The 22,387-nt window shown below is 37.4% G+C and overlaps 1 protein-coding gene across 1 annotated transcript in view; it reads right to left on the bottom strand.

The window, feature by feature from the left end:
* Positions 1-22,387, bottom strand: part of ALDH1A2 (aldehyde dehydrogenase 1 family member A2) — a 96,293-nt gene that overhangs the window by 56,774 nt on the left and 17,132 nt on the right. The gene's annotated exons all lie outside the window — the stretch shown is intronic.

Raw genomic sequence — 22,387 nt, 5'->3', positions numbered from 1 at the left:
TAAGGGAAGCAGAGAATTCGAAGCATTACCAGAGACCCTCCAACAGCATGCAGTCCAGCCTCTTCTGGAATTCAGGAATTTCTTCCATGATATTTTTTACCCCAAGGTCATCTGAAGATTAAACATATTTCTTACCTTTAGTGAACCTGCCAACCAGTGAAAGAGTCAAAGATGGAAGGACAGAGTGCCACATACATACAAATGATACACTAAGGCTGAGAATACATTTACTGATTGTCCAAACTCTGGCCACTATCCAAAAGGAGTAAATCATAGAACAAATGGATAGTCATCAAGCTTGAGATCCTAGTTTCTTTGTCAGAGGCATAAGTAATTTCCCAGGGGAACTCAAAGAAGCCTGGAATAAGTAAGCATTCACTTAATTTAGAGTCAGATCCTAAACTGAGCAATGACTTTGAGCAAACTAATCAGTGAGTTAAACAAGTTACATGTGTAAATCCAAGTTAGATTCCTTTCCTTTTGCTGAGTAGGCTACACAGCTCAACAAAGGGAAAAGGCCTGTCTTTCAAACTGGTCTCTCAAGGATTTCTTAAGACCTTTGGTTTCCTTATAAAGGAAATGGAGATTCTATTAAAATAGCAAAGAGACTAATAGTTTAAAAGATATTCAAGTTAATATCTTAGAAGATTTGTAAGAAATGAGTTGACGAAAAAGAAAATGCGGGTAAAGAAATATAAAAATTTTTATTGATACTGGGAAACCCAAACAGATATTTTTAGACTATGAAAGCTCAAAGAATATACAAAGATATTTTACTCTATAAAATTTATAGTGTGACAACGAAAATTTCTGAACTTATGAGCCATCAGTCAGTTTAAAATAAGCACAATGATAAACTGACTTGTTATTGACTGCCATTTTAATAGTCACAGATGAGGCTAATGAGGATAGATCTACAATTTTAAATATCTAGTTCTAGATTATTCCAAAGCTTTATTTTTCTTTGATTTGATAAAACAAGGAGCCTGTGTTGAAGAAGATTTCTTTTCCTGAAGGTTTAAAAAAAAAAAAGATTTATTTATTTATTGAGAGCAAGATGGGGGAGTGGGGGGAGGGCAGAAGGAGAGGATCTCAAGCAGACTCCCTGCTGAGCATGGAGCCTGATACAGGGCTCAATCCCAGGACCCTGAGATCATAACCTGAGCTGAGATCAGAGTTGGATGTTCAAATAACTGAGCCATCTAGGAGCCCCCTTGAAGGCTTTTAAGATCAAGTGAAAAAAAACCTTAAATCTGCATAAGCATTTAATTCATATATAACAAGCACAAACACAATGACCTTGTAATTGCATGACATTTTAAATGTACAATTTATAAACATGCTTAATGTAATATATGCATTTATTTAATAAATAGATACTTCTAGACATACGACAGGCAAAGATGACTAGCAGTTCCAGCCCTCCAGGGTCTTCCAGTCTCTACTAGTTCATTAGATATTCACAACAATTCTAATGGCAGAATTTTATTATTTCTACTAAAGATGAGAAAGTTGGGAGGATGGCAGATTAAGAGTCTGGCGGAGCACATTCTTGTTGTGGTTCTGGGTCAGTCAACTGCTCCTTCTACCACATTAGAATTTGCAGGACTGCTCAGCCCAAAGAAACACAACTAGTTAGTGTCCAAGCCTTAATCAGATCATAGTTCTTGGACTCCTGGTCTAGTTCTCTTTCTACTCCATTTAACAAACTTCCTAACAGTTCCCAGCTCATCAGATCTGCATATTCTTTGAAACACAATATGATCTCCAAGGAAACAAATGGAAAAAAATTAAGAGATCAGTTTCACTTCTAGAGTGAAAACTATTATCAGGTTTAAGGAAGAGGGGTCTTGCCAATATTCCTTATTCTCTTTATTCACTATTTGACTGAAACTTCTTAACCTTTTTAATCCAATTTTAATTTTTAATTTCTTCACTGAGCAGTTCTAATTATATGTAAGAGTTGATATTTCACAACTTTTACAGATTCTTAGAGGTCTTCCAAAGATGAAAGAGAAAAATTACTTACTTTTTAAGGGAATAAAACTTAATCTCTGTTTTCCTTTAGGTACACGGTCATATTATAATTTTAAGATACTTTAAGGTACACAGTCATATTATAAATTTAAGATACATTATAGGATCTTAGTGACCTTTCTCTGTATCTTGAAACCATTTGCTATTTCATCATCCTAGGAATTTCCATTATCACTCATCATTTATTTCCAACCATGCTAAAAAGAACAAAACAAAAAATTATGGGACTGCCCAATAAGGAATAAATAAATACAACTATCTTATCATTCTTCTGTTTTCTTATTGTGCTATCCAAACAAATGCAGCATCTTTTGAAAGCACATACAAGAAGTCCGGAGACACCATCTTTGTCATATTCTTTTAGCTTTCACTGAAAAGCTAGGAATTCAGAATTTATCATCTCATGATGATATAGAGAAGATTTACAAAGAAAGGCGAATCTTTTGCAATTGTAGATGAGAAGAAGATGAAGGCAAAGAGACAGAAACACTGGAAACTACTGAAGACAGTGAAGTTGACTCAGGAAAATCTTGGACTACAAGTCTTTAGGATAACTAAGTAAATTTTCTCAAACTCAAGAATCAAAAAGCAAAAAAAAAAAGATATTTATAAATACACAAAGAAAATATGATATTCTAACTCATTCAATAGGAGAGTTAATTATTTACTATTTTGCAACAAAAACCTGGACCATCTAGCTTAGCCAAAAGCAAATGTGACAATTCTTTTAACTTTTATATTTGTAGGCAAAATTTACTTGATATGGTTCATAAATGGACGAATGCTGAAGGTAGGTGTATTTACAAAGGTGACCGGAAGAACAAATATTATGTAGAAATAGAAAATTTCACTGGATTGATCAATTTAATTTGTTTGTAAAACTAAAAATAGAAACATTTTGTTATAATGGAGTAGAAAGATAGCCATCCTCTTTTATACAAAATTATGAGCACTCAAACTTTCCAATACTATTACATTGAGAAAATACACATGCAAGAAGAAACCAGAAGTAATGATAAGCTATAACCTTTTAGAGATGTGTTTAAAATCTGCAATCAATATTTATGATGTGAGTATTTCCTATTTCATACATTATGACTGATGAGCAGATTCAAAGGCTCTTGCCCATTTCAGGGCAATACCTCCAAAGACCTAGGAAAATATGGAAGAAAAATCTGGTTTGTTATGTTTAAATTCTTGTTTCGTTTATCTATTCTTACTTCTGTAAATTTTTCATAAAATAACTTAAATTTTTAAAAATATAAAGAGTTCATTGGACCCAGACAGTAAATGTGATGACTATTTTTCCTGGTATGCTGAAGGTTAAAATATTTGGTATTTTTATTGGTTATTCTTTTTTGTAGACCTAACCTTATAATACGACATTTAAAAAACTTGTACTGATAACTTTGTTGGTACACAGGCTAGCAAATACCTACAATATTTGCAGGTTTTCAACTTCTCAATTTTAAAAGTTTTGAGTACTATCTAAAGTGTTCTTCTCTGACCAGGGATCATTGGAGAAATAGTTTATTTGAGGGCTGTATCAATCAGGGAAAACACAAGATGATCCTGGACTATTGTAGTGCTGGAAATCAAGTACATACTCAAAAACTGATGGAGACATTACCAAAAAAAAAACCACAGAAGCCAAAGTGAAGGGGTTTCCGATGACCAATACAGGGATAATTTAAGCAACAAAATAATGATAGCAATCAATTATCACCCATAGAATGAAAAAGACATTCAAGAGCCCAAAATGATACAAGTTTTTAAAAGAATATCTAAATGGGGGATAAGGTAAAGCTCTGCTTCATAGCAGAGTTCCAACTAATAGCTGTGAAAGAATGATTAAATTAGATAATAATCATTTTTCAAATAACACAGTAGTAATTGCTAGAGGCAAAAATCATCAATGGATGGCAAAATCAGTGGATAAAAGCACAATGAAAGATTGGATAGTTTGTGTAGTCTCAAAGTATCTTCCCTCCAGATACTTATTGATTTACAAAGAGAAAACAGGAACTTTTGGAGAAACTTGGCAGATGGCACGTTAATCAAGTGATAGATGTTAACACTGCCAGTAATGGAACAAATTAATTGTTATTGACATTTTATCTGTTTGTCCTAACAATAATTAGAAAACTGTGATGAAATCTCTTGCTTTGGTGGTGCATTTGTCAACATATCCCTTAGAGTCATCATTTTTAGGTTTATAAATTTTAGGTTATTTTGTTAGCGAATAGAAGTGCATAACTATTAAATTCTCTGGTAAACAGAACCCTTTATCAATATGAAGTAGTCCTCCTGATTGCTAACAAAGCTTTGTGTCTTAAAACCTATTTTGTTTAATATTAGTAAAGCTACCTAAGCTTTTGTGTATTTCTGTAACATTTCCCTGATAGATCTTCCCCATCGTTTTACTCTCAACTATGTCTTTATTATCTTGCTGAGTGTCATCAAATGATGTATGGCTAAATTTTATTTTAGTCAATATAAAAATTTCTGTCTTTTAACTGACAAATTTAATACATTTGTATTTATTGTATTTATATTTTGTGTTTTATACCGTGTGATATTCGGGCTGTATGCTTTCAATTTGTCTTGGTTTATTTTACTTCCTCTTGCCTGTTTTTTTTTTTAGTTAAGTAATTGTTGTTGTTGGCTTTACAATTCAATTTCCTCATTTTATTGGTTTGGAAGTTGTACACTATATTTCTATTCTTTCATTGGTTATCCATGATATTTTATCATGCATATTTAACAACTTCAAATTTAAAGTTAATATATCTTAACATTCCTCCCAAAATTTTTTGAGTTTTAGAACACTAAATCTAATTGCTCTCCTCCAGGGGTTTATTTGTTGTAAATTATTATTTTATACAGCAAACATCTTCTTATATTTGCGATTTTTAAAGATTTTCATTCTCACGATTGCTTAGATTTTCATTTAGTCAAGATTTTTGGGGAATAAAGTCTCAATTCTGAACACATATTTACTGCACCCTCATTCTCAGCAGATATCCCAAGAAGGTTAGACAATTCTAAATAGACAAATATTTTTTCACAACACTTTGGGTATATCTATTATTCTTATATTTTCTATCTTGCAATGGTGCTTATAAGAAGTCTGCCGTAAATTTCTGATTATAACTTTCTGTTTATGATTAGCCTTTTCTGTCTGGTTGCTTTTCAGATCTTGTCTTTGACTTGGTGTTAAGTTTCATCACGGTATGTCCAAGTATCAATTTCTTTATCTCAACAGTAAAGCATTGTGTTTATAGTGTCTGAAATTGTCTCATAAATTCTGGTGTATTCTTCATCATTATCATCATTTCCTTGAACACCATTCTCTGTACCGACTCCTTCTGGAACTTCAAGAGTTACACCATTGTAATCTACACTCAATGTCCAGTAACTACTCATATTTTCCCCCTCTTTAAAAATATTTTATGTAAAAATAGCTTTATTGTTTTTGTAAATGTGGGATATATTCTTCTAAATAATTTAAACCATACAAAAAAAAACAGAGAAGAAATTAAAATTTCACCTCAAATTTCATCACCCACAGATAACCAAAGGTCATATATTCATATCTCTAGGCCCAATACATACATACACACATAATTTTATAAAACAAGATATCCCATCTACATGAGCTTTATAACTTGTTTTTGAAAATTTAACAATATGCTATAGACATTTTTAATGGTTTATTTGTATCTCAATGTGTAGGTTTACGTATATAGGTGACTGTGCAGGTTATACATGTGCATGTATGTGTGTAGCTGAATTTATTCCCTCCTCAATCTTCTACTGAAGAATGCTTAATTATTTCCATTCATCTCCTTTTTCCTTTGTGTTGCAGTTGAGCTATTTCTTCAGTCCTGTTATCCAATTCTCTTTACCTGGGTCTAATCTGCTCATTTTAATGTTTATATTTTTATTTCTAAGAGTTTTGCTGTGCTTTTTTTCAAATCTGCTTGGTCATGCTGTCTTGGTTTTCAAAACTGATACTTTAATTTTTAGAACAGTTTTGAGTTTGTAGAAAACTGAGCAGATAGTTATAGAGATGTTCCATATGCCATATTCCCCTCCTCAGGTTCTTCTCTTTTTAATATCTTGCATAGAGTGGTACATTTGTCCCAATTTATGGACTAGTACTGATACATTATTAACTAAAGTCTATAATTTACATTAGGCTTTACTCTTTGAATTGTATACTTCTATGGGTTTTGAAAAATGCATAATATCATGTATCCATCATTAAAGTGTAATACAGGTAGTTTCTTCGCTGCCATAAAAATACTGTGCTCCACGAATTCATCTCATCCCCTTCCTATAAACCCCTCATAAACACTCATCTTTTTTTTTTTTTACTGTCTCCATCAATTTACCTTTTCCACAATGACATATAATTGGAATTACATAGCTGGTAGCCTCTTCAAGTTGGCTTTTTTCACTTAGCAATATGCATTTAATTTTACTTCATATTTTTTCATGGCTTGTTGGATTTTTTTTAAGGCTGAATAATATTCTTTTGTATGGATGTTCCACAGTTTATCTATTCACCTTCTAAAAGATATTTTATTGTTTCCAAAATGGGGGAAATTATGGATAAAATTGCTATTACGTGCAAGTTTTTGTGCAAACATAAATTTTCAACTGATGTAAGTAAATGCCTAGGAGCAGGATAACTAGATTAGATAGTAAGACTATTCTTAGATCTGTAAGAAACTACCAGACTGTTTTCCAAAAGTGAGTGTCATTTTGCATTCCCACTACAATGAATGAGAGAGCTCTTGTTGCTTCACATTCTCATCAACATTTGGTATTTTCAGTTTTTGGACTTTAGCCATTCTAACATGAGTGTAGTGGCATCTTGTTGTTTTAGTTTGAAATTCCCTAATGACATATGATGCTAAAAATGGTTTCATATGCTTATTTGCTGTCTATATATCTTCTTTGGTGAGGTGTCTTAGATCTTTTGCCCACTGTTTAATTGAGTTGTTTTCTTAGTGTTGAATTTTAAGAATTGTTTGTATATTTTGGATACAAGTTCTTCATCAGATATGTGTTTTACAAATATTTTCTCTCAGTTTGTGGCTTGTCTTTTCTTCTATTTCACAGTGTCTTAGCAGATAAAAAAGCTCTTCATTTTTAGGAAAATCCAATATATCAATTTTTCCTTTCATGGATCATGCTTTTGGTGTTGTATCTAAAAACTTATTGCCAAACTCAAGATCATCTATACAGTCTCTTATGTTATCTTTCAGGGGTTTATAGTTTTACATTTTACATTTACTATACCAATTTTGAGTTAATTTTTATGAAAGGTGTAAAGTCAGTATCTAAATTCAGTGTCTGCATGTAAATGTCTAGTTTTTCCAGTACCCTTGTCAAAAAGGCTATTCTTTGTCCATTATTGCCTTTGTTCCTTTGTCAAAGATCAACTAACTATATTTGTGTGCACTTATTTTTGGGCTCTCTATTAATCGGTCTATTCTTTTGCCAACAGCGCGGTCTTGATTATTATAGCTTCACAGTAAGTCCTGAGGTTGAGTATTGCAGGTCCTACAACTTTTTTCTACTCCTTCAATATTGTTGAGTCTCTTGCTTTTCCATATAAACCTTAGAATTAGTTTGTTTATGTCTACAAAATAACTTAGCAGGATTTTGATTGGGATTGCCTGAATCTACAAATCAAATTGGAAAGAACTAACATCTTAAAAAATATTGAGTCTTCCAAACCATGGACTATCTCTCCACTTATCTAGCTCTCTTTTGATTAATTTCATCAATTTTACTCATACAGATCTTATACATGTTTTGTTAGACTTATACGTAAATATTTCTCTTTTTGTGGTAATGTAAATGGTATTGTGTATTTTATTTCAAATTCCAATTGTTCATTGCTGATATACAGAAAAGCAAATGACTTTTGTACATTAACCTCATATCCTGCAATCATTTATTAGTTCCAGAAGGGTTTTTTTTCTGAGTTTTTTGTTTTGTTTTTAGTGAATTCTTAGGGATTTTCTACCTAGACAATCATGTCATCTATGAACAAAGACAGTTTTATTTCTTCCTTCTCAGTTTATTTCCTTTTCTGGTCTGTGTTAGGACTTCCAGCACAATGCTAAGCAAGAGTCACAAAATGCAGTTTTTTGTTCTCATAGACAGAAAGCATCTAATTTCTCATCATTAGGCATGATGTTGGCTATAGGTTTTATGTAGATGTTAATTACTGAGTTGAGGAAATTCCCCTTTGTTTTTATTTTAAGAGTTTTCTTTTCTTTTTTTTTTTTTTGCCATGAATGGATGTTAGATTTTGTCATATGCTAATTCTAGATGTATATATACTATCATGTGATTTTTTTCAGTAGCCTGTTGATGTGACTGACAGATTGTAATAAACAATTTTTGAATTTTGAACCAGTCTTGTATACCTGGAATAGATCCACTTAGTTGTGGTGTATAAAATATTGTTGGATTTTATGTGCCAATATTCTTTAGAGTTTTTACATGTATGTTAGTAAGAGGTATTGGTCTGTAGTTTTATCTTCCTATAAATGTCTATCTGGTAGTAGTATCAGAGTAATGCTGGCCATATAAAATGAGTTATAAAGTGTTCCTTTTGCTTTTGTTTTCTGGCAAAAATTGCAGATAATTGGTATGTTTGGTAGAAGTCACCACTGAAACCATCTGGACCAGTGCTCCTTTTTTTGGAATATTATTCATTATTAATTCAATTTCTTTCTTTTTAAAAAAAGATTGTATTTATTTATTCATGAGAGACACACAGAGAGAGAGAGAGAGAAGCAGAGACACAGGCAGAGGGAGAAGCAGGCTCCATCCAGGGAGCCTGACGTGGGACTTGTTCCAGGGTCTCCAGGATCACACCCTGGGCCAAAGGTGGTGCTAAACTGCTGAGCCACCCAGGGATCCCGTAATTCAATTTCTTAAATTTATATGGGCCCATCTATGGTTAGCAAATATGAGTTTCCATTCTCAGCTCTCATCCTCAACTATTTATTCCTTTTGTGTGTGTCTCTTAGGTCAACCTCCTGAGAAGAGCATCTGATTGGTTCCAGCACATTTTTTTCAAGCACCTCCAGTTGTAAATTAAATGACTGCTCTTAGGTCCAAATATATGAAACCAGTAAGAAGAAGATCATGCAGTTTAGTTTGAGGCTTATATTAAAGGGCCAAGTCCTGGGTCAGAATACTTTCTTTTCAAAAGAACTGTGGAGGGGCAGGCAACAAGTGATGAATATCTCAGGAGTGGGTGCCAACTTAAACAGGTATTGAGATTTTAAGAATTTCTGTATTTTTAAAATGTCTTTAGAATTGGTATCTGAATAATGCTGATTTCAAAGAGTAATATGGAAAGTATTCTCTTCATTTTTCTGGAGGGATCTGTGTAGAAGTAGTATTATTTTGTCCTCAAATATTTGATAGAATTCACCAGTTAAGGTATCTAGTCTTGGAGTTTTCTTTGGGAGAAGGTTTTCCAGCTATAAACTCAATTTCTTTAATAAATATAGGGCTATTCAAGTTATCTATTTCTCCTCATGTGAGTTTTGGTAGAATGTGTCTCTCAGGAAATTGGCCCATTAGTTATCAAATCTGTGGGCATGAAGCTGTTCACAGTATTCCTTTATTATCCTTTTAATGTCCATGATGATCCCTCTTTCATTTCTGTTACTAGTAATTTATGTCATCCCTCTTTTTCTCTTTGTTAGACAGGCTGGATATTTATCAATTTTATTGACCTTTTCAAACAACCAGCCCATGGTTTCATTGATTTTCCCTACTGTTTTCCTGCTTTCAATCTCACTGATCTCTGCCATAATTTTTAAAATTTTTCTTCTGCTTGCTTGATATTTACATTACTCTTCTTTTTCTAGTTTCCTAAGGTAGAAGCTTAGACTATTTGTTATTTTTTAATATATAACTCAATGCTATAAATTTTCCGCTAAGTAGTATTTTCACTGCATTCCACAAATTTTGAACAGTTTTATTTTCATTTCATTCAAAGTGTTTTTAATTTCTCTCAAGACTTACTCTTTGATAGATGTGCTATTTAATCTCCAAATATTTCAGAATTTTCTAGCTATCTTTCTGTTACTAATTTATGGCTTAATTCTATTGTGATCTGAGAGTGTTTTTTTAATATTATTCCTACTCTTTTAAATTTGTTAAAGTGTGTGTTCTAGTCCAGAATGTGGTCTATCTTAGTGAATGCTCCATGTGAACTTGAGAAGAATGCATATTCTGCTGCTGTTTGATGGAGGTTTACTTTACTATTCTTAAAGCTGATATTAGCATGATTTTATGGAAAAGCCAGCTTTTCCATTTTCTTTCTGTCCCCAAATCATTTTAAGATCAATGTTCTTTCAATTAATCAATGCATTAAAATTAAAGTATGCATGGATAGTTGTTTTGGTTTCATATTGTAATATTTCATGTTATACCATGTAATAAAGCAAGAAAAAGAAATGAAAGGCAAAAAAGGTTGAAAATGTAATATTGTCTTGCTTTTCAGACATGACTGTGTAGAAATTCCTAAGAAATATACAAAAACAAAAAACAAAACACAAAACCAAAGGTATAATTTAGCAAAATCTCAAGATTCAAGATCAATATATTACTAATAAATCATTGGAAATTGAAATTTAAATGCATATATTTATTCACACACATTAGTTCATGCAAGATCTAGTTTACTGTGAACTAGATCTCTGTGAACGCTAAAGAAAGTCCCTTCTATTTAGAACATATAGTTTACTTTAATGCCAGAAGAGGAAATACTGGGGAGCAACTATTAACCCTTTAAATTATGTGAATTTTAAAAATAATAATAAAAAAACAAGTCTAAAGAAGAGTTATGACTCCTAGGTGCCATGTAACCACTTCACAAAACTGAGGGACCTGCAAAACTCTCACCCTCCCAAACCTCCTCTGTAGAAACAGGTTTCGATAGAAAAAAAAAAAAAAAAAGCATGAGTTGGAACTAAGAAAGAAAGGAACAGTTGAGCAGAAATCTGGGTTCACAGAAAAAATGGACAAATATTTATTAAAAGCCTACTATGCGGTGCCTGGCCGGATCAGTCAATGGAGCATGCAACTCCTGATCTCGAGATTGTGTGTTCAAGCTGCAGAATGGTTGTGCAGATTCCCTAAAATTAAATCTTTACAAAAACCAAAAAGCCAATTCTAAACACTGAGTTGTTTGCAGGTATTACTGAAGACCCATAGAAGACACATACTCTACTCGCTGCTGTCCTGAGCTTATTATGTTTCAAAGACAAGATTACTTTCAGAAAAGTTAAATACTGTAAGGTATTCTATGATTTAGTGTCAAGATGAATGATAGAGATAACCACTGAAGGAGTCTGCCTGAGAGAAGAGAGACATCAGTGTGGGCTGACATGTTAGCAGAACACTTCAGGAAAACAAGAAATAATGAGGGAGTATGACCCAGGGATAAAGCAGAAGAAAGAAACTCTATCCCTAATAAAATGATTCAGCTGGCCAGATCAGCCCCTCCTCCCTGACTTCAGTTCCTCTTTGAAGATGATCCGATACCCTGGTTTAAGGAGGGTGACAGAGAAGGAAGAAATGGAAGTTTAGCTGCTCTCCTTCCCTCCAGCAGTCACCGAACCCTACCAAGCAGCTCTGGTGGTTGAGCAGCCCTGGAATCCTGGCCCCAGCCTCTGCTGCAGCACTGTCTTCAGAGGAAGCAGGGTGCCTTTGGGCAAGCAGGGCCCCCAAACCACTAAAACCCATAGAGTACAGAGGTCAGACTCATCAAACTAGTCACAGTCACAGAAAGAAGGGAGGGATTCTTTTAAATGTTATAAATTGATATATTTAGAATAAGCTGCAATTAAAAGGAGTGAAAAATATGGCAGAGAAAATAGGAAGAGACTTAGAGAAGATAAGAAAACTAAACACTGAAAAAATAGTGTTAGAAAACAAATATATTTGTTAAATACAGTTGTTAAAAGAGAAGAGACTGAGAAAAATAAGCCTTATGGATTTCCTACTGACCAAAGAGGAACAGAAATGGGGCAGGGGGGCGGGGGGTAAGAGGGAAAAGGAGAGGGTCTGAGAGCATTCTGAACTATTCAATACTGGGTAACTAGCTTTCTTTCCTTTTTTGCCCTGCAAATACAATCAGAAAAAGCATTAAAGCCAGACTGGCCAGAAAACATACACAGCTCATAGTAGAAGAACAATGTGATAGCCGTAGACTTGTGTCATCGGAATCTTGCTCTTGGCAGACATGTATCATGTTCGTGGTTTTGGTCAACATCTGCATTTTGTTGGTAGCCCACACAATGGAGAAGGGATTACACTGTGGGGGAAGTGTGGTATTCTTGGGTAGCATAATCCTGCTATCCTAAGTACATGTACTTGGGCCAAAAGGTTCTCAGAAGCCATGTAAACAAATGCAGAAATAAAGACAGGGAGTCCCAGGCAATCAGTAGGGACAATTTTGTTATAAAAAGTCTAGTCTAAACACAGCAGAACTCATGACGTTAAGTCTCTTAAGATACGAATTTCCATGCTCTCTTCCTATTAACATCCTCCCATCCGTTGTTCCCTTATCTCCTTCCACAGTTTTTATGAAGCACCTACTCTCTTCTAGGCATTGTGCTTGCTAGTATCTCCTTAGATTTCTAGATTTTCTTTCTTTTCTAGGCTGAGCAAATTATGTCTTTCAGGCTATATATGTCTGCCTGTCTCCAGTATAGGATCTCAAAAGTACAGGAGGGCCAGAGGGGTTCTGGTGCCAGTTATCCCAAAAGACAAAGGCCACTGCTTCCATGGAGTGCATCAAAACACACTCAAGTAATTTTTTAAAGAGAAAATAAATCATTCCCATGACTGATTCACTCGTAGAGAACAGATTTGGCTAAAACAAACTCAATTATGTATAATCAGTCCTACCTACTCTACGGCCCCACGATTCCCATATCTGAGAATGCTCTTGACATCTGTTTTAGGAAAAATAGTAAGAAACAGCCAACTGGTCTGAGCAGCTTTATCAGAGTCACGTTGAATTACAGCATTTGTTACTCTGTTGAAGCAACATGGCCTTAAAGCCAAGTACGCACCAATGTCAGTTGTGACATGTTCCCAAATTAGAAGGAACTATACTTGCCGTCAGTGTTGTGGTAGAAGGCAATGGGAATTGCTACTGGTAATGGTTAATGTTCATTTCTTCCTGTTCCACTTTCTATAAACAAGGTAATGCCTATACAAGCTCATTACTGTAAACTGAGCACATTTAAATTGGCAGTAAAACCAGAGTATTTACTCTAGTGCACATATAAAGTGCCTCATCCAATGTTTTGGAAATGTTTCAAGTTTTGAAACCAAGCAGCTGGCAGCTTTACAAGCCAAACCTTACACTTAAATCACTCACACTGGAAGGTTTTTTGGTGTCCCGTGTCAGGTAGTACCATTCAGCAGACATTCATTCCCCCACCCCTTGGATTCTTTTGCAATAAATTTGCATTCACGGGGCTCTTATAACTCTTCCAGCACCACAGACTCCAAGGGCTGTTGATTAAATGTATATATCCTGTGCATTTAATCTGACTTTCATTATGGCCACTTCGTAAAAACGCCAGAGACTGGACAAGCGATGACACATAGCAAGAACCTGGAATCCCTGCAAAGCCTCAGCTTAGGTTTTTTTCTCCTTCTTTATTAATAGTGACCATTTCGTGGCCCAGCTCTAAATCAGCACAAGTATTTGACAGCAAATGTTCCTATCTCTGGATTATATATAACCCGTCCTACACTCCAGATGAAAAAGGGGTGACCCTGGGAAAGGAAGGGTTTGCTTCCATGTAAATCATGTTACAAAGTGGACAACACCCAGAGCGTCCATTGTTCAGCCTCAATTGTGAAGGCCATTCCCATTTACTATTCCCCCAGAATCGACGTTAATGAAGGCGGACGGAGGCCATAAATCAGCCTGGGAATTTTACAATGTAATTCTGTATTAAGCATATGTATTTACATTCAAAGTCACTGATTAACCACTAGTTTTTCCAGAGGTGGCCAGGGCCGTTTCTTTATAAACGAAGAAAAGTCTCCTTTCATTTCTGAGAGGAGAGGACACGAAAGAAATACTGTACTATCTCCTAAAGAGGGGAATTCAGACTAGGAAGCGAGTCACCACACTGGTTATGGGGAGGGAGGAGCTGGAATGAGAGAGGGAAGAGGAGGACAGGGGAGGGGAGCTGTGTGGGAAAGGGGAAGCAGCTGGCATCTTCTCTCTGTGTCCCTTCAAGTCCTTACCTCTTCTGGCCATGATCACTCAGTCTGCACCTACCTCCCTCGAGGCTCTGTGCTAGGCATGGCAGGGACAGAAATACGGGAGCATCAGCACCTGCCCTTGGAGCAAGTGTCCTGCTCTGCAGAGGGAAGACTCACCGTACAAGCTCTGAGAACACGACTTGGCAACAAGTCACAAGTATTTACGGATCACCCACTCTGAATACCATTCAAAGGTAATATCCTCTATATTCCAATTTTCTAAAACGCCAGACTGGTCATTGGTGGGCCTCAGAGAAATCCAACCAAAGAGCCACACCTGCCTGGCGGAAGCCTGGAGAACATCCTTATGAGGATGAGACACAGGTGACCTCAGAAAAAGCCCTGGTTCTGCGGACCCACAGCTTAAAAAGACAGGACTGTCTGCTAAATCAGGCCTTCCCTGAGAGTCCCGCTAACAGAGAACCATCTACCCATGCCTCACTACACCGTGAAGAGGAAAACCACCTGCAGAGAGAGAACCTGGGAGAGGAATTTATTTTAACCCAAAGTACATGCATAACACTCAGTCAATGAATAATTCAGGTTGTTAACAGTATTAGATGCCTATGGTATCCTGGAGCATTTTCACTATTTCATTTCATCTATGTCACAAACGTGCGATGTAGGTATTTTCCTTCCAGATGTATAAATGAAGGCTCACGTTACAAGTGCAAGTTTATCCTGAGAATAATTTACAGGGCAAAAACCTGAGTGTAGGTCTCTAAATGCTAAGTACAGAGCTTTTCCATTCCTTTCCACATTACTGGTCCCCTCCCCACCCTAGCCCGCTCCCCGTCTCTGCTAAACTATAACCTTAAGTTAAAGATCTATGTTCAGTTTGGCCAAAAGCAACAGAAAGAATATAATTAGAACATTTCCCGCAAAGTCAGAATCGAAAACCGAGCCAATCAAGAGAATGATGATAAAAATTAACATATGAGTGCTTACTATTTTCCAGGCGCTCTTCTACACACTTTACACGTATTAACTTCTTGTAATCCTCAAAACTATCACATGCAGCAGGCACTATTATTATCTCTGTTTTATAGAGGAGGAAGCTGAAACTCAGAGATGTAAAGGAGCTTGCCTACAGCTAGGCATTTAGTGGAACTGGAACTCAAAACCTGGCTGGCTCAGTCTGCCTTTGGCTCAGGTCATGACCCCAGAGTCCTGTGATCGAGCCCCAACACCGGGCTCCCTGCTCAGCTGGAGGTCTGCTTCTGCCTCTCCCTCTGCTCCCCCCACCCATTCTCTCTCTTGCTCCCTCAAATAAATAAATAAATAAATAAAATCTTAAAAAAAAAAAAAACCTACATAGTCTGGCACCTTCATCCCTCAGCCCTGGACCCTGATGAGTGCCCTGGGGCAGGCAGTTTCCTTCACTACTGCATGACCTTCAAGGGGACACTTGTACTGTTCCAAAATAAATATGCAGATTTCTTCCCAAGGGGTGGGTTCCTTCATAATCTGGTCCCAACCAGCCTTTCTAGCCTCATCCCTAGCCAGTCCTCACCAAGTATCTAAGCTGGACTGACATCTATAGCACAGCACCATGCATGTAAGCGAAAAACAGATCATGACAAAGTAAAACTGTGCTTCCCATCAAGGATATGCTTATACTTAAAAATACAGAACGAGGGATCCCTGGGTGGCGCAGCGGTTTAGCGCCTGCCTTTGGCCCAGGGCGCGATCCTGGAGACCCGGGATCGAATCCCACATCGGGCTCCCGGTGCATGGAGCCTGCTTCTCCCTCTGCCTGTGTCTCTGCCTCTCTCTCTCTCTTTCTGTGTGACTATCATAAATAAATAAAAATTAAAAAAAAAATTTTAAAAAATACAGAACGGGGTGGGTGCCTGTGGAAAAAAAAAATAAGACTCCTCTTACATAGAGTGTGCCATAAACTGAGGAGCACAATGATACAAAATCTGTGCATCTAAATTCCTCTCTATGCCTCCCATACTGAAATCACACCAAACATGCCATGAATTGTCATAAATAAGGGTCTTTGAGCCTGTTGTCCTTCCCTCCCTTCTTTACCTGACATGACATTAGGATGTGGTCATCCTTCAAAACTCAGTTCAAATACTTGAGAATGTCTTCCCAAATCCCTTCAAAGCTAACTGCTGTTCTCTGACTTCTGCCTGTGTGTCATATTCTCCTGTAATACTTTACCTAGGTCCCCCCTAGACTGTTTGCTCCTTAAGGACAAATACCATGTCCCTATGTCATCCTTGTTTTTGTATCTCCAGTACCTACAAAAGGCACCGTGAAATGGTAGTTGCTCAACATTTAGACGTTGCTTTTTTTCAACAAAAACCAAAACCATATGTCTTTTAATTCCAGGAGCCAGGTCTCTGGACTCCTAGAACCATTTTCATCCATCCAGAGAAGCAGGCTCCCACTCGACACTGAATACTATCCCACTAACACTGAATGCTCCCTACCTCTTCTTGTCTGGACTGAGATTACGACAATCAGTGTTCATCTAGGACATGGTTCTAGATAGACACTGTGACAACAAGATAATGGAGTTATTTACTTACCTAAAAAGATTGCAGGAGCCACAGTACCTTGCTAAGTCTCTTTAGGATAAAGCTGGTTCAGAAGGAACCCCTTTCTTCTGGGGCCCTGGACATTGACACCTGAGCTCCCTTGAGTGATCTGCAATCTGCAAAGCCAAACTGGAATTGTAGTCTCCTCATCTGACCACTACCAATTATGTAGTGCGGTTCATTATTTCAACTGACTACGCCGAGGGGTTTATCTATAATGCGACATCACTTCAGCAGTCTAATTTTCTTCTACAGTAAAAGGAGGTGAAGGAGGCAGAGTGCTAACGTTTTGCTCTTGGCTTCACACCAACTGTGTGGCAAGTCTCCCAGCTTCCCCAGCCCTCAGCTTCTGTGTCTATGACGGTACCATCCCCGGTAACTGAGGACAGGCTAATCTAGGGTACTTGTGATAGTCTCCTGTCCAGCCCCTTGACAGATATCATAATTGATCACAATATCTTCCAGCTGAACTTCTGGATACTTTTCAACATGGCATGTTAGAAAGCTACTGCCACCTGAATGGAAGATGTCTTCCCCAGTGGCTTACAAGTTCTAATGACTGGGTTCATCTGAATTACTGGGTGTCCAACACACATGGCCACCAGTGGGCGCTCAATAGGAGTTTATCAGTTCTGTTACCCCCACAGCCTTGTCTTGCTCCTTATCCAAGTGCATGTTGATGTTTCTACAACCATTTCAACAACCTATTTCTGTACCCACATCAGAGTCAGTGCTCTGGGTTCAGAAGGTCTCCTCTTCCAATTATGTCTAGTACTTGAACATGCAACTGATATACTAGAAAGACACCCTTTTTTCTTCAACACAATCAACACAGGTGACAGCAAAATGATTTTTCATTTCCTTTTTTGAAAGCAAAATATGTTAGGGAAACAGTGGTGATTTCCATTCCTGATGTGATTCTGCTTAGAGATGAGGTCCTGGGATATTTTCTGCAGTCCCCCGAAGTGTGGAAGCATGAATTTCTGCCAGAGGACAGGCAGCAGTCTGACTACTGTGATATGCTGGTAGAAAATTATTTATTGGACTTATTAAAGAACAGCTTTGTGCTCTTACAACCATGGGGCTATCTTTGAGGACCCAGGAAGGGTACTTCGAAATCACCCTAATGACTTCCCACAGGACAGGTGGTCTTGGATAAACAGAGCAGAATGGGAATGACCAACCTTGACTCATTTAGGAGCTGGTAACAATTTCACTGCATCAAAGTGATTCCTTTTCCATATGTTCCTTTCTCAATAGAATCTAAGCATCCAAGACTGAAGAAGAAAACGGCATCAGGGATCCCTGGGGTGGCTCAGTGGTTTAGTACTGCCTTCAGCCCAGGGCTTGATCCTGGAGACCCAGGATAGAGTCCCAAATTGGGCTCCCTCCATGGAGCCTGCTTCTCCCTCTGCCTGTGTCTCTGTCTCTCTCTCTTTCTGTGTGTCTCTCATGAATAAATAAATAAAATCTTAAAAAAAAAAAAGAAAGAAAAGGGCATCAAATGCTGAAGTTTTTATAATATGCTCATAGCTGTTGGGCTCGTGGTTCCTTTTCTTGGCTAAAGGAATTAAAGTATAAACTCATTAGGGCACTCTGTTAAGAATACACAGGTATTTGGAGGAAAAAATCTGTAAGTATAATTTTCTCCTGTAAATATTTCATGGCATCCTAGATTCTGGGCAGGAAACGTCATGTTTTTCCCTATCTCAGAAATATTACCCCTTCCTGATGGAGTATGTTTAAGAAATCTAACAAGTACAACTCTCTATTGCAACAAAGGCTTCCGCCAAACAGACCTGTGCTTTCCCAAATCTGAAAGGAACAGTATCTCAGGATCCAAGAGAGACACATTCACCCTGAAATGTGAATGGAGTATGACAGGTTTTTTGAAAGCCAACTCAAGGTGCCTGGGCTGGTTTATACAATTTTGTTTTGTTTTGTTTTGTTTTTCCAAATGAAACCATCAGGATAACAAAGCAACATAAAGTCTGTTCTCCCCAGGACAAGGGGAGAGACTGATGTTGCTTAATGTATCAATCACCATGATTAAGTGTTATGAGAGTTGCATGTGAATGTAAAACAGAGTAGAGAAATAAGGAAATTTAGTGAAGAAGAGGTGATTAATCTTGCACATATTCCTTTATCTTCCTTATAGAACCAACCAGAGTGGAGATACAAGAGCTGAAAGATCTCCATGTACACCTGCCTTTTATCACTTATGCAATCCTGAGCCATCTCAAATAGACTCTCAAACTCTCTGAGCTTTGTTCCCTTCTCTGTAAGAACAGAAATAAGGCCCATCTACCTTGCAGGGCTGTTGTACATTTAAGTGAAATAAAATGTGACTGTGCCTAAGGCTTAGCTGGCTAAAACAGAAGTTTCTTCCTTCTCTAAGTTACTTGAGAAAAGCTCGCTTGGCTTCGTTTGGCTTCCTCCATATACTAAATAGCACTTAACATGCACTCAGCATTCAAGGGATATAACAAATCCTATCACTGTGGAAAGAAGTGAAGATGGGATAAGGAATCCAGATTGACTGTCCACGGGGATCCGATGCACCTAGAAGTCCTTTACGTTGTTTCATAAATTTTAGCAGTTACCTGGATAAAGACTCAAAACAGTAAATTTAGCCACGCAAGGCAAGCCACATTACTTGGTCACTTTTGCAGCAGGAAGATAATCGAGGATAAATCAGATTTGCCACACTTTCCAGCCCACAGCAAAGTGACTGTGATAATACAGAGAGGCTGCCATGAATTTTCTAATTGGGGACTCTAAACCCCCCGCGAAATTCCAAAGCAGCAGGCATTAATAGGAGTTAGGTGTAAATAATTTCCTATCCTCAATGAATCTTTAACATAAAGCTGCCACGTTTTATTTCAGTAATAAAATGTTTTGTTTTTTTAATAGTAAATGCTTCAAATGATTTGTATTAAACCCTGCAGTAGATTGTGCCTTGGAGAGTTGAATTTTACTCAGCTTGCCACTTTAAACTGCTTTTGGCTCATCAAAGGAGAGTAGCAGATAGCAAAATCAATAACCAGACTGATCTATCTACAGAAAAAAGTTCAATTACTTTTAATTAAGCAGTACAAAGAAGTAGTTTAAGGACTTGTCATATATCCGTTATCTCCTTTTACGTGATTGCTCCATTGTTTCTACTGATATACTGCACTTTAAAAAGATCTGTGGACAAAAGAGAACACACAGCACTATCATTTAACTATACAAAATTAGGTTTCTATTGTAATAAGGAGCCGCACTGATCACCTCAGTGTGCTACTCTGTAAAGCTGGGAGACTTTGATTATTTTAATCAAAGGTAAAAAGGTTATTTTTAACTTTAATGAAAAAAATCCCTACCTTACTTTACTTCTAATTAAGAGGCTATCTATATAAAGTAAAATAATCAAGCAAATGTTCAGATCATTCCTGGGAGGAGAGAAGCCTCCTGTTGAAATATCTAGGTAGTTAGAGCAGAAGTGAATCTGTTGACTTCCATTCTTTGCTTTGCTTCACGCCAAAACATCTGGCTAAAAAGTGAAAAAACACCCAAATGGCAATGTATAGGAAAACACCTAGATGATTGATTGCATTTTTCACTTTAAAGTCAGTGTTTTGATATTATAGAGACATGGCTTTGGTTCAATAGGTGTAATCTCTTACTGGCAAAAGCAGGGCTTTATAAAGCTTGCTTTGACAAGGACTAACTCACCAATTCTAATTTTAAATCAATTAGCCATTTTTAAATAATGGAACCGATATTACATACTCTGAATGCCACTTATCTTGAGTCTTAGGCTGAAAGGTAGGAAAAGGGAAAAGTCTTCACTCGGAAAGACTACAAACTAGGCTTTCAAAGTATGCAAATAGCACAAGGTCAAAAGAACTGAGAAAAGAGAGGCAACATTCTTAAATAGCTGTAAAATATTAATTCAAAGCAATTGTGCCAGAGTATTTAAAAATGAAGGTTGTCTGCCCAACACATGACACTAATGTACAATGCTTACACGACTTGTGTTAGTGCTGTAAACAGAAATAAGTTATGACCTTAGCAGTTCTAGGTAGCAAAGATCCACGCGGCTTTTCCCGTATCCATCTAACCTCAAGGTCTGTTTCTGAAAGTGAAAGGACACTGATGAGAGTCCAGAGACAAAAGGTCATTCATTAGTCATGTTCCCAGAGGACAGTTCAGTTTGGGCAGCCTTCGGGGAACAAGGCTAGCTCCGAATGAACTGGGAGGTGAGGTAAGGGGTGGGGGAGGCTGGCCTCTTTCCCTGAAGGAGGCTGCCTGAATCTTCCAGATTAAAGGGCTTTGGGGTCATTCCAGGGACCTGTGATCCAGATCAGGGAAGACCTAGTGTTCCATTTGACTCAGAATTCCACGAGGCAGGCAGGGTTTTTCTGCCACAGACTGAGACGGTCCAATTTTCCCAGATCTTGATTGTATGAGTAGTCTGATGGGCACCCAGGTTGAATCTCACGGATGTCCTTTTGGTCTCCTTTAATCGCAAAAATGGACAAAGGTGTCCTAAAATCAAGTTCTGCCTCCCCGTTGCTCTCACAGCATGTATATATAATGGGTGTACTTCTATGTGTAAAAAAGATTACTAGATAGTGTGACTTGGTATGTCGTTTAAACTTCCTGTGGCTCAGGGCACCTGGGTGGTTCAGTGGTTGAGCATCTGCCTTTGGCTAGGGTGTGATCCTGGGGTCCTGGGATCGAGACCTGCATCAGGCTCCCTGTGGGGAGCCTGCTTCTCCCTCTGCCTGTGTCTCTGTGTCTCTCAAGAATAAATAAATAATCTTTTAAAAACAAAATAAATAATGTAAAATAAACTTTCTGTGGCTCAATTTTCTCATTCGTAAAGTCAGATAACAAAACTACCTCGACCAGTGGATGGAAGAATTAATTGGATTGCCAAAAAGCCTGGAGTAGCATGCACTCAAGCTTTTAACTGATTCAGATTCTGAATGTAAATGACCAACCTAAGGCAATTTATTGGCCCCCAATTTATTGGCCCCTGAGTGACTAGCCAGTCACTCAGGGATCCCTGGGTGGCTCAGCGGTTTAGCGCCGCCTTCGGCCCAGGATGTGATTCTGGAGTCCTGGGATCAAATCCCACGTCAGGCTCCCTGCATGGAGCCTGCTTCTCCCTCAGCCTGTGTCTCTGCCTCTCTCTCTCTCTCTCTCTGTGTGTGTGTCTCTCATTAGTAAATAAATGAAATCTTTAAAAGAAAAAATAAACTAGCCACTGCTTGTTCTGTTTGTTCGCTCGTTCATTTTATTCTTCTTCCCATTGCTAGTAACTGAGGCAACTTTGACAAACTCTCAGAGACAAACAGGGCAAAAGGATGGAGGAAGAAGGGAAGAAGGTTAACAGTGGTGAAGGCCACCCGACACATTAACTGGTCTCTGGGAACTTCTGACCGCTGCCCTCTTCTGACTCTCCCCTG

The sequence above is a fragment of the Vulpes lagopus genome, chromosome 2 (genome assembly GCF_018345385.1).
Source record: "Vulpes lagopus strain Blue_001 chromosome 2, ASM1834538v1, whole genome shotgun sequence".
Lineage (NCBI taxonomy): Eukaryota > Metazoa > Chordata > Mammalia > Carnivora > Canidae > Vulpes > Vulpes lagopus.
This window is presented reverse-complemented; position numbering and strand designations above follow the sequence as displayed.